This window comes from Nomascus leucogenys, chromosome 15 (genome assembly GCF_006542625.1).
Source record: "Nomascus leucogenys isolate Asia chromosome 15, Asia_NLE_v1, whole genome shotgun sequence".
In the NCBI taxonomy this organism is placed as follows: domain Eukaryota; kingdom Metazoa; phylum Chordata; class Mammalia; order Primates; family Hylobatidae; genus Nomascus; species Nomascus leucogenys.
The window spans coordinates 74,119,972-74,129,999 of record NC_044395.1 but is presented as its reverse complement, the minus strand read 5'-3'; the positions used below and the strand labels follow the sequence as shown (position 1 = coordinate 74,129,999).

Genomic DNA, 10,028 nt, shown 5'->3' with positions numbered 1-10,028 from the left:
TGATAATTTTAATGATCATAATACTCGCAAAGTGGGAATGCAGCATTTTTTCCAATGGCAGATAAGATCTAAGGGAATAAAAAAGTTAGAAACTTGGAAGAACTGAGTTCCTATAGATTGTTAGGACACGTTCTATAATGTAACAACAATTATTAATGAAGTGATGATCTTGTTACTGCGTGTCTGTGAAAAGTTATCTCTGAATACTTATCAAATTTGAAAGTATGTTTTGAAATTTTATTTTCCACCGAGTGAAGTCCCAATATAAATAATCCATTTCTTTTATCAAAAGATAATTCAGAGCCAAGCATGGTGGCTTGTAATCCCAGAGACCTGTGAGGCTGAGGCAGGAGGATCCTTTGAGGCAGGAGTTTGAGGCTGGAGCAAGCTGTAATGGTGCCATTGCACACCCCTAGGCTACAGTTCTAGACCCTGTCTCTAAAAAAGAAAAGATAATTTAAATCTAATAAACTCTACAGGATATGTTAAAACTGGCAACTGTTGAAGGATTGAAGATGAATTTTGAAATACAGCACCATTTGCTTCATTTTGTGTAAAGGTTAAAAATGAATATCCTGTGCTTCCTGAAATTGCTTTGAATCTCTTCTTCCATCCTGTCAACAGGCCTCTGGGAGACTGATTTCTCTATTATGAATAATATTGAGTCAAAATGTAGAAATAATTTAGATATACATTATCTTCTGTAAGTATATTTCATCACTCTAACCTAGATTAAATATGTTAATAAGGAAGCAACAAGCTCATTTTTTTGTGTTAAAAATGTCAAATATTTAAACTGTTATATTGTTTATTCAAAGTGTGAGTATAGGAGTTTATTATGGGTAATTTCTATTTTACTCATAAGTGTTTAGTTATAATCACAGAACAACAAAAGTTACAAATGTAATAATAATTTTATTACTCACATATGCACAATTTCAATGTGTATAGTTTCTGCGATTTTAAAATCTCCTATGTTATACTAGTTCTGATAATATTTATTGAAACTTAATTTTATATTTGTTGGATCTAACCATAAATATTGGACTTGTATTATATATTCATTTAGTTTTTTTCAAATTATCCACTTTGATTGCATTTTACAAAAGCATCAGTCTGTGATGGATTGGAGATTTTGAAATCCTGCTCCTTCAGCACCAATGGTTTGAGAAGCGCCTGTGAAACCTTTCCTTGGGACCCTTTCAAGAGAACTCAGTAGAGGTTTTCAGTGAGAACCTAAGTACTTAGTCACAAAGGCTTTTGGGAGTTAGAGTTACATTTTATTAATATTTGTGACCCCTTGCTGGAGGAACCTTAGAGCAGAAGCAGGTCCAGGTTAGTTGGATTACATATTTTGATGTTCTAACCTTGTGTCACACTTAGTACTATTTCTTCAGAATGCATCTGAGAAGTGGGAGGTTAACATATTGATTCATTTCAAAGCTGTAAATTATAGATTTCACAACATCTGTTTCAAATATTAGAAGCAAGAGACACAGCTCTGAAACGCAATAAGAATCAAGTCCTGGGCCGGAAACAAGAAGACCTGAAGTCTAATCTCAGTTCTGCATCTTGCCTGAGCTATCATCCACAAAGACCAACAAGCAAGCTGAGTCTCCCATGTTCCTGCTTCTTCAACAGGCCACCGTCTCACATCCCTTTTGGGCCTACCAGCCAGATGTCTCAGCATTTCTCAAAAACAGAACCCAGCATTTACTGCCTTCTGGGCTCTGTTGGCCAAGTCCTCTGTGTAGACAAATGGCGGTTGCTCTCTGCAGCCTTTAGTGTTATTGATTTCTTTCCTCTCTTGCCTTCCATGACTCTATTTTGGTTCTTCTTCTACTTCCCTGACTGCTCATCTTTAATCTCTTTCTGCTTTTTTTTTTTCCCTCTCCATCCTCTAGGAGGGTTTCACAACCCTCTTCTTTTCTATCTGCTTGGGGATCTCATTCAAACTTATAGGTCCCAATGTTCATCTATCCCATTTGTATAAGTCACATAGCTGTTGATGAAAGCTTTCCAAAATTCTAATGCTTGACAGCTCAACTTTTGATATTGACAAATAAATAAGTCATTTGTTTTCCTTGAAGTGAGAAGCTCACTTAATTCATTTTCAAGAAAATGTCTGTCAAATGCCCAGGTCCAAATGACTGTCAGTCCTTCAAGTAAAAGTCGTTTTCCATGAAGAATGCAGTTAGTTTAGCTCATAAGTTAAGCCATTGCATATGAGCTTTTCCTTGTTGTGCGGCATCCTACATGACTTTTCGGCAGTGTCATGGCTGGAAAATAACTTGCTTTCCTTTTACATCTAACCTCAACTATTTCTAGTCTTTGGGCCTTAAACTATGATGACTTTATTTTCTGAATCTTAGAACACATAGTTTGACAAAGAATTTTTGTGCCATTTAGAGATATAAGAGACAGGCTGAAAGGTACATGCTTCAATGGCTCTGGTAGTTTGTGTGATTGACCAAGAGAATGTTTGAAGTTGGATCTATGTTAGGCACCCCCGACATAAGCCACCAGGGAAACTGGTGAGTGCCAGGTGGCTCCAGGAAGGTAGTGAGGAGAGAAGGGATCATGTCAGTGTCCCACTTGGAAATGGTTAGGCAAATCTTTGAATGTCAGACCTAGCATGGCCTGATTTAAGTTGACATCCATAATGGGGCTGCTTAGAACTGCCTTGTCAACTCTGTCAACAGACACCAGACACTGAAATACCAAGTCAAAGAACAGTCTGGTAAATTAATGACCACACCTGCCCTACCTGCTTGTGTATACAGCTGATGAACATTTATGCTAGAAATTCTGGATAGACTGTTTACCTGCTTGATTTTGAAGATGGATCTGATATGGTCATGGGATCACAGGCACCACCTGTTGGGGTGACGAGGCTCATAATTAATCCATGATTGTTGGACAGGTAAAAAATAAGGTATTGTTATGGGAGGGAACTGATTACGGTCTTTATGCCTCACCCATCTGGCTGCATAAAACACATGCACATTCTGACATATGGTCACCAGTTAAACAGCAGGGAAAGAATTACAAGGTACAAACGAGGAATGGACACCCCACCTTCTCTTTGTGGCCAATATGAGATGGTTTGAAATGGGTTTTATGTTTAAATTTCCTTAAAAATAATCATGAACAAAAGGGGCTTTTAACTACAGTCTCAATACTGTCTTTGAGACATTTTAATGCCCTACCAAACATGCTACTTCTCTGTTCTCTCAAATGGAAACCTTAAATATTTCTACCCATTTGCCTCAGAGCAATGTATGGATATTAACTGATGTTTAATGACAGTTGGAAGACTTACAGAAGACATGCCATGTATTTGTATGAGCTATTAATTCTAGATTATTATAGTTCTCATTATGTTACTTATTTGGTGTAAGGGCAATATCTAATGTCAGCTGCATTTTTTTAGCTGTTATTATGTGTTGGGTGCTATTTTAAGCATAATGCATGCATTAACATATTGAAATCTCGTAGAATTCTGTAAGGTGGGAGGCATTATTTCTATTCTACAGAGGAAGAAACTGAGGCCTAGAGCCATTGATGTACTTACCCAAGGGCAAACAGCTAATAAATGATGGAACTGAGCCTATCTGAACTCCAAAGCCTGTATTCTTTACCATTTTGCTTTAACATGGGTGAAATGGAGAGAATATAAGACAGGGAGAAGACTCCAGTTCTACTGCTAGCCTCATGGTGAAGTAACTGTGTGACTTTGGACAGGTCACATACCTTTTGGTTCTCAGTTTCTTCAGTTACAAAACAAAAATGATAATACCCACTCTACTCACCTCAGGTAGTTAGTGAGGATAAAAAGACTGTGAGCAGCTTGAGATAAAGAATTAGAGGGTTTATAACTGTAATCTGAGCCTAAGCACTATGCTTGATAGATAATTTTTTAATAATTGCCTGAATTTGTTTAAATGATTCATGAATGAATGAATGTGTCAGTGGTTCTGCAAAATGATGAATGTGAAACATCCTTTAAGACTGTAAAGATCATACAATTATAAGGGCTTATTCTTAATTTGCCTATGAAGTCCTAAATGAAAGATATCAAAATTGTATTAAACTTTTAATTTTGAGATTATTATAGATTCACATGCAGTTGTAAGAAACAATACAGAAGGATTCCGTGTACCCTCTACCCAGTTCCCGCCAGTGGTGACATTTTGAAAACCATAGTATAATGTCACAAGCAGGATATTAATATTCAAATTAAAGATACAGAACGTTTCCATCACCACAAGGATCTCTCATGTTGCCTTTTTATAGTCACATCCCCTTCCCATCTGCCCCCATGCCCTCGTTGGCAATCACTAATATGTCCTCTATGTCTGTAATTCTGTCACTTCCAGAATTTTACATAAACGTAATTGTGCAATGTGTCTAGCCTTTTGAGACTGGCTTTTTTTCTCCCAGCATAATTCTCTAGAGATTCATTCAGGTTGTGTGGATTAATTGTTTCTTTTTATTGCTGAGTAATCTTCTGTGGTATGGATATAACACAGTTTAACCTTTCACCCACTGAAGGACATCTGGACATCCAGTTTTTGGCAATTACAAATAAAGCTGCTATAAATATTTGTATGCAGACTTTTGAGTGAATATAAGCTTTCTTTCTCTGGGACAAATGTCCAGGAATGCAATTGATGGGCCATATGGTAGTTGGATATTTAGTTGTTTTTTAATGAAAGTGGCTGTTTTCCAGAGAGGCTATACCAGTTTGCATTCCCAAAAGCAATGTGTGAATGATCTGGTTTCTCTGCATCCTTGCCTACGTTTGCTGTTGTCACTATTTTTTCCGTTAGCCATTCTGATGGGTATGCAGTGATATCTCTTTATGGTTTTAATTTGCATGCCATTAATGACTAATGATGTTGAATATCCTTTCATGTGCTTATTTACCATCTCGATGTCCTCTTCAGTGAAATGTCTGTTTATGTCTTTTGCTAATTTTCCAACTGGATTTGTTTTTACTGTTTAATTTTGAAAGTTTAAAAAATATGTTCTAGATACTAGTCCTTTGTCAGGTAAGTAGTTAGCAAATATTTTTTCCTAGTCTATAGCTTGTCTTTTCGTCCTCTCCACAGGATCTTTCACAGAACAAAAGCTCATAATTTTAATGAATTTATCAGTTTTTCCTTTATGGCTTGTGCTTTTGGTGTCAAGTTTGAGAACTCTTTGTTTAGCCTTAGATCCTGTAGATTTTCTCCTATTTTTTTTCTAGAGTTTTGTAATTGTACACTTTACATTTAAGTCCATGATTCATTTGGAGTTAATTTTTGTATAAGATGTGACATTTTAGTTTTAGTTTTAGTTTTTTTGTATGTTTGGGTGTTCAGTTTCTCCACAGCACCATTTGTTGAAAAGCCTGCCTTTTCTCCATTGAATTGCTTTTGCACCTTTGTAAAAATCAGTTGGGCATATTTGTGTGAGTCTATTTCTGGATTCTCTATTCTGTTTCATTTATCTATGTGTCTATCACTTTGCCAATGTTACAGTTTTTTTACGGTGGCTATATAATAAGTCCTGAAATCTGGTAGACTGAGTTACCTCCTACTTAATTTTTCTTTTTCGAATTGCTTTGGCTCTTGTAGTTTCTTTGTCTTTCCTTATAAATTTTAGAATAATACAATCTACAAAATATCTTGCTGGGATTTTGATAGGAATTGCATTAAACCTATATATCAATTTGAGGACAATAGATAACTACTATGTCGAATCTTCTATCCATGAACGGAGCATTTCTCTCTCTCCATTATTTAGATCTTCTTTGATTTCATGAGTGTTGTGTAGTTTCCTGCATACCAGTCTTGCACATGTTTCTTAGATTTATACCTGCTTTTAGAGCAATTATAAATAGTACTGTACTTTTGTGTCCATGTGTTCATTGCAAGTATACAGAAATACAACTGATTTGGCCGGGTGCGGTGGCTCATGCCTGTAATCCCAGCACTTTGGGAGGCTGACGCAGGTCGATCACGAGGTCAGGAGATCGAGATCATCCTGGCTAACATGGTGAAACCCCATCTGTACTAAAAAATACAAAAAATTAGCCAGGCGTAGTGGTGGGCACCTATAGTCCCAGCTACTCGGGAGGCTGAAGCAGGAGAATGGCATGAACCTGGGAGGCAGAGCTTGCAGTGAGCTGAGATCATGCCACTGCACTCCAGCCTGGGCGACAGAGCGAGACTCTGTCTCAAAAAAAAAAAAAAATTGATTTATGTATTTTTTCTGTATCCTGCATCCTTGCTGAACTCACTTGTTCTAGAATTTTTTTAACTTTTAAAAATAGATTTCTTGACATTTTCCACATACACAATCAAATAAAAACCATTTTATTTCTTACCAGTCTCTATGCTTTTTCTTTTCTTGCCTTATCGCACTGGCTATAAGTTCCAGTACTATGGTGAATATGAGTAATGAGAAAGATAGCCATTAGTCATGCTTGTTGATACGTTGATAGATGTTAATAGTTCTCAACAAGATTAAGAATATTGTTCCCAATTGTTTGTTGTTGTTGTTTCTTTTTTTAGAGACAGGCTCTCACTCTGTCACCAAGGCTAGAACACAGTGGTGTGATCATTGCTTGCTGCAGCCTTGAACTCTCAGGCTCAAGCAGTCTTCCCATACCAGCCTCCCAAGTAGCTAGAACTACAGTCATGTACCACCATGCCTGGCTAATTTTTTAAAAAAAATTGTAGAGATGGGCTTGCTGTGTTGCCCAGGCTGATCTTGAACTCTTGGGCTCAAGTGATCCTTGGCCTCCCAAAGCATTGGGATTACAAGTGTGAACCACCATACCCAGCCTTTTTTTTTTTTGAGAAGGGGTCTCATTGTGTTGCCTAGGCTGGTCTCAAACTCCTGGGCTCAAGCAATCTTCCCACCTCAGCCTCTGGAGTAGCTGGGACTATGGGAGCTCACTGCTATTCCTGGCTTGTTCCCAATCTTGGGGGCAAATTATTTTGTCTTTCATCAATAAGTATATTGTTAGCTGTAGATTTTTTGTAGATGTTCTTTGTAAGTTGAGGACATTCCCTTCTATTCTTGCTTCTCTGAGCATTTTTATCAATAGGTCCCAAATTTTGTCATTTTTTTCTTTATCAATTGATATAATCATGTAGTTTTTCTTTTTTGGCCTTTTAATAAGGTATATTACATGAATTTTTACATATTGCACTAGTGTTGTATCCCTGGAGTAAATCCACTCACTCATGGTGTATATGTCTTTTTATATGTTGGTGAACTCTCATTGCTAATATTTTGCTAAAATTTTTTTTTTTATCTATAGTTAGCAAAAATATTGGTCTGTAGTTTTCTCTCTTTTTGCACTCTCTCTATCTGGCTTTGGTATTAGGGTAATACTAGCTTCACAAAATGTAATGGAAAGTGTTCTCTCCTTTTCCATTTCCCAGAAGAGACTGTAGCATTGGTAGTAATATTTCTTTAAATGTTTGATAGAATTCTCCAGGGAAAAAAAATTTCTGTAAATTTCAGTAAATTTCTTTTTGGTGAAGATTTTTAAGTTACAAATTCAATATCCTTGATAGTTATAGGGATATTTGAATTATCAATTTTATATTGTGTAAGTTGTGGTAGTTTGTCTTTTTTAAGGATTGGTCCATTTCACCTAAGTTGTCAAAGGCATTTGTTTTGAGTTGTTCATAGTATTCCTGTTATCCTTTTGATGTCTGCCTGATCTGTGGTTATATTCTCTACTCATTCCTGATGTTAACTTGTTTCTTCTATTTTTGTCAGTCTTGCTAGAGATTTATCAATTTTATCAGTCTTTTCAAAGAAAAAGCTCTATATTGTTGATTTTCTCTATTGTTTTCTGTTTTCAATTTCACTGATTTTTGCTTTTATCTTTATCAAGTCCTCCTTCTATTTGCATTGGGTTTACTTTGCTCTTCTTTTTCTATGTTCTTGAGGTATGAGCTTAGATTATTGAGACTTTTTCTCTTTTCTAGTATGTGTATTTAAGGGCTATAAATTTTCCTTCCAGTACTGCTGGAAAATCTGTGACACAAATTTGGATTTTGATACGTTATTCTTATTTACATGTTTTTTTTTTTAATTTCCTTGAGGCTGCCTCTTGACCCATGGATTGTTTAGAAGTGTGTTGTTTAGTTTCCAAGTGTTTGGAGATTTTCCTATTATCTTTCTGTGATGAATTTCAAGTTTGGCTCCATGTGGTCAGAGAATACACTCTGTATGATTCAATTTTTTAACATTTTGTTGAGATTTGTTTTATGACCCAGAACATAGTCTATCTTGGTATATGTTTCATAAGTATATACACACAAGAATATACAGAATGTATATTCTGCTGTTGTTGGGTGGAGTGTTGTAGAAATATCAATTAGATCCTGTTGATTGATGACACATTGAGTTCTTCTATGTTCTTTTTGGATTTCTGTCTACCATGGATTTCTCTTCTTTCACTACTATCAGTTTTTACTTCACATATTTTGTAATTCTGTAGTTTGGTACATACACATTTAGCATTGTCTTTTTATTTTATTTTATTTTATTTTATTTTTTGGTGGATTGGCCCTTTTACCACTATGTAATATCCCTCTCTGTCTCTGGTAATAATTATTGCTCTGAAGTTTACTTTATCTCATATTAATATAACCACATCTGCTTTTTTAGATTAAAGTTTACATGATATACCTTTGCTGCAGGCAGAATAATAACCCTAAAGATGTTCATGTCCTAATTTTCAGAACCTGTGAATGTGTAACCTTACACAGCAAAAGAGACTTTGCAGGTGTGATTAAATTAAGGACTTTGAGATGAGGAGGGTGGCCTGGGTTATCCAGGTGGACTCAATGTAATCACAAGATTGTTGAAAGTGGAAAAAGGAGGCAGAAGAGGAGGTCAGAGTGATGTGATCTAAGAAGGATTCACCTGCCATTGCTGGCTTCGAAGATGGAGAAAGGGAACCATGAGCCAAAGAATGTGGATGACCTCTAGAAGCTAGAAAGTTGGGAAAGACAAGAAGACAAATTATCTCCAGAGTTTCCAGAAGTAAATGCAGCCCTGCCAATACCCTGACTCTAGCCTTGTAAGACCTGTATCAGATTTCTGACCTACCAAACTGTAGGATAACACATTTGTGTCCTTTCAGGCCACTAAGTTTGTAGTAATTTGTCATAGCAGCAATAGGAAATGAATACAACCTTTTCCATCCTTTTACTTTCAACCTACCTATATTATTGTCTTTGGAGTGAGTTTCTTATAGGTAGCACATAGTTGAGTCATGTTTTTTAATCCACTATTTTAATTTTAATTTAATTTTATTTTTCAATACACGATTGCAGTCTTGAAAAAACCTACTTACTGGGCATGGTGGCTCACGCTTGTAATTCAAGAGAGGTCAAGGCAGGTAAATAGCTTCAGCCCAGGAGTTTAAGACCAGCTTAGTGAGACCTTGTGTCTACAAAAAAAAAAAAAAAAAAAAAAAAAAAAAAAAAAAAAAACATTCAGGTGTGATGGCAAGTGTCTGTAGTCGCAGCTACTTGGAAGGCTGTGGTGGGAGAACTGCTTGAGCCTGGGGGACAGAGGTTGCAGTGAGCTGCTGCACTCCAGCCTAGGTGACAGAGTAAGACCCTGTCTAAAAAACAAAACAAACAAACAAACAAAAAATCCTACAGCACCTGATATTCCCAGGTGGTTTCCCATCCAGGTACTAATCAGGACTGACCCTGCTTAGCTTAGAATATTGGATGAGATCAGGTGCATTCAGGGTGGTATGGCCATAGACTGTTTTTCAGTTGGTGTATTTAGACTATTACATTTAGTGTCATTGATATGTTAGAGCTTAAGTCTACCATTTTATGTTTTGTTTTCTGTTTGTTCACTCTTTTTTGTCTTTCTGTTTTCCTTGCCTTCCTGTGAATTAGTTGGTCATTTCTTAGAATCCCATTTTGATTTACCATATTGTTTTTTAATGTGCCTCTTTGATAGCCCTTTAGTGTTTGGTCTAGGTATTACTTTAT

General features: G+C 36.3%; 1 pseudogene; it reads right to left on the bottom strand.

The window, feature by feature from the left end:
* Positions 1–9,674: 9,674 nt before the first annotated feature.
* Positions 9,675–9,793, bottom strand: LOC115830585 (annotated as a pseudogene).
* Between the last annotated feature and the right edge of the window lie 235 nt (positions 9,794–10,028).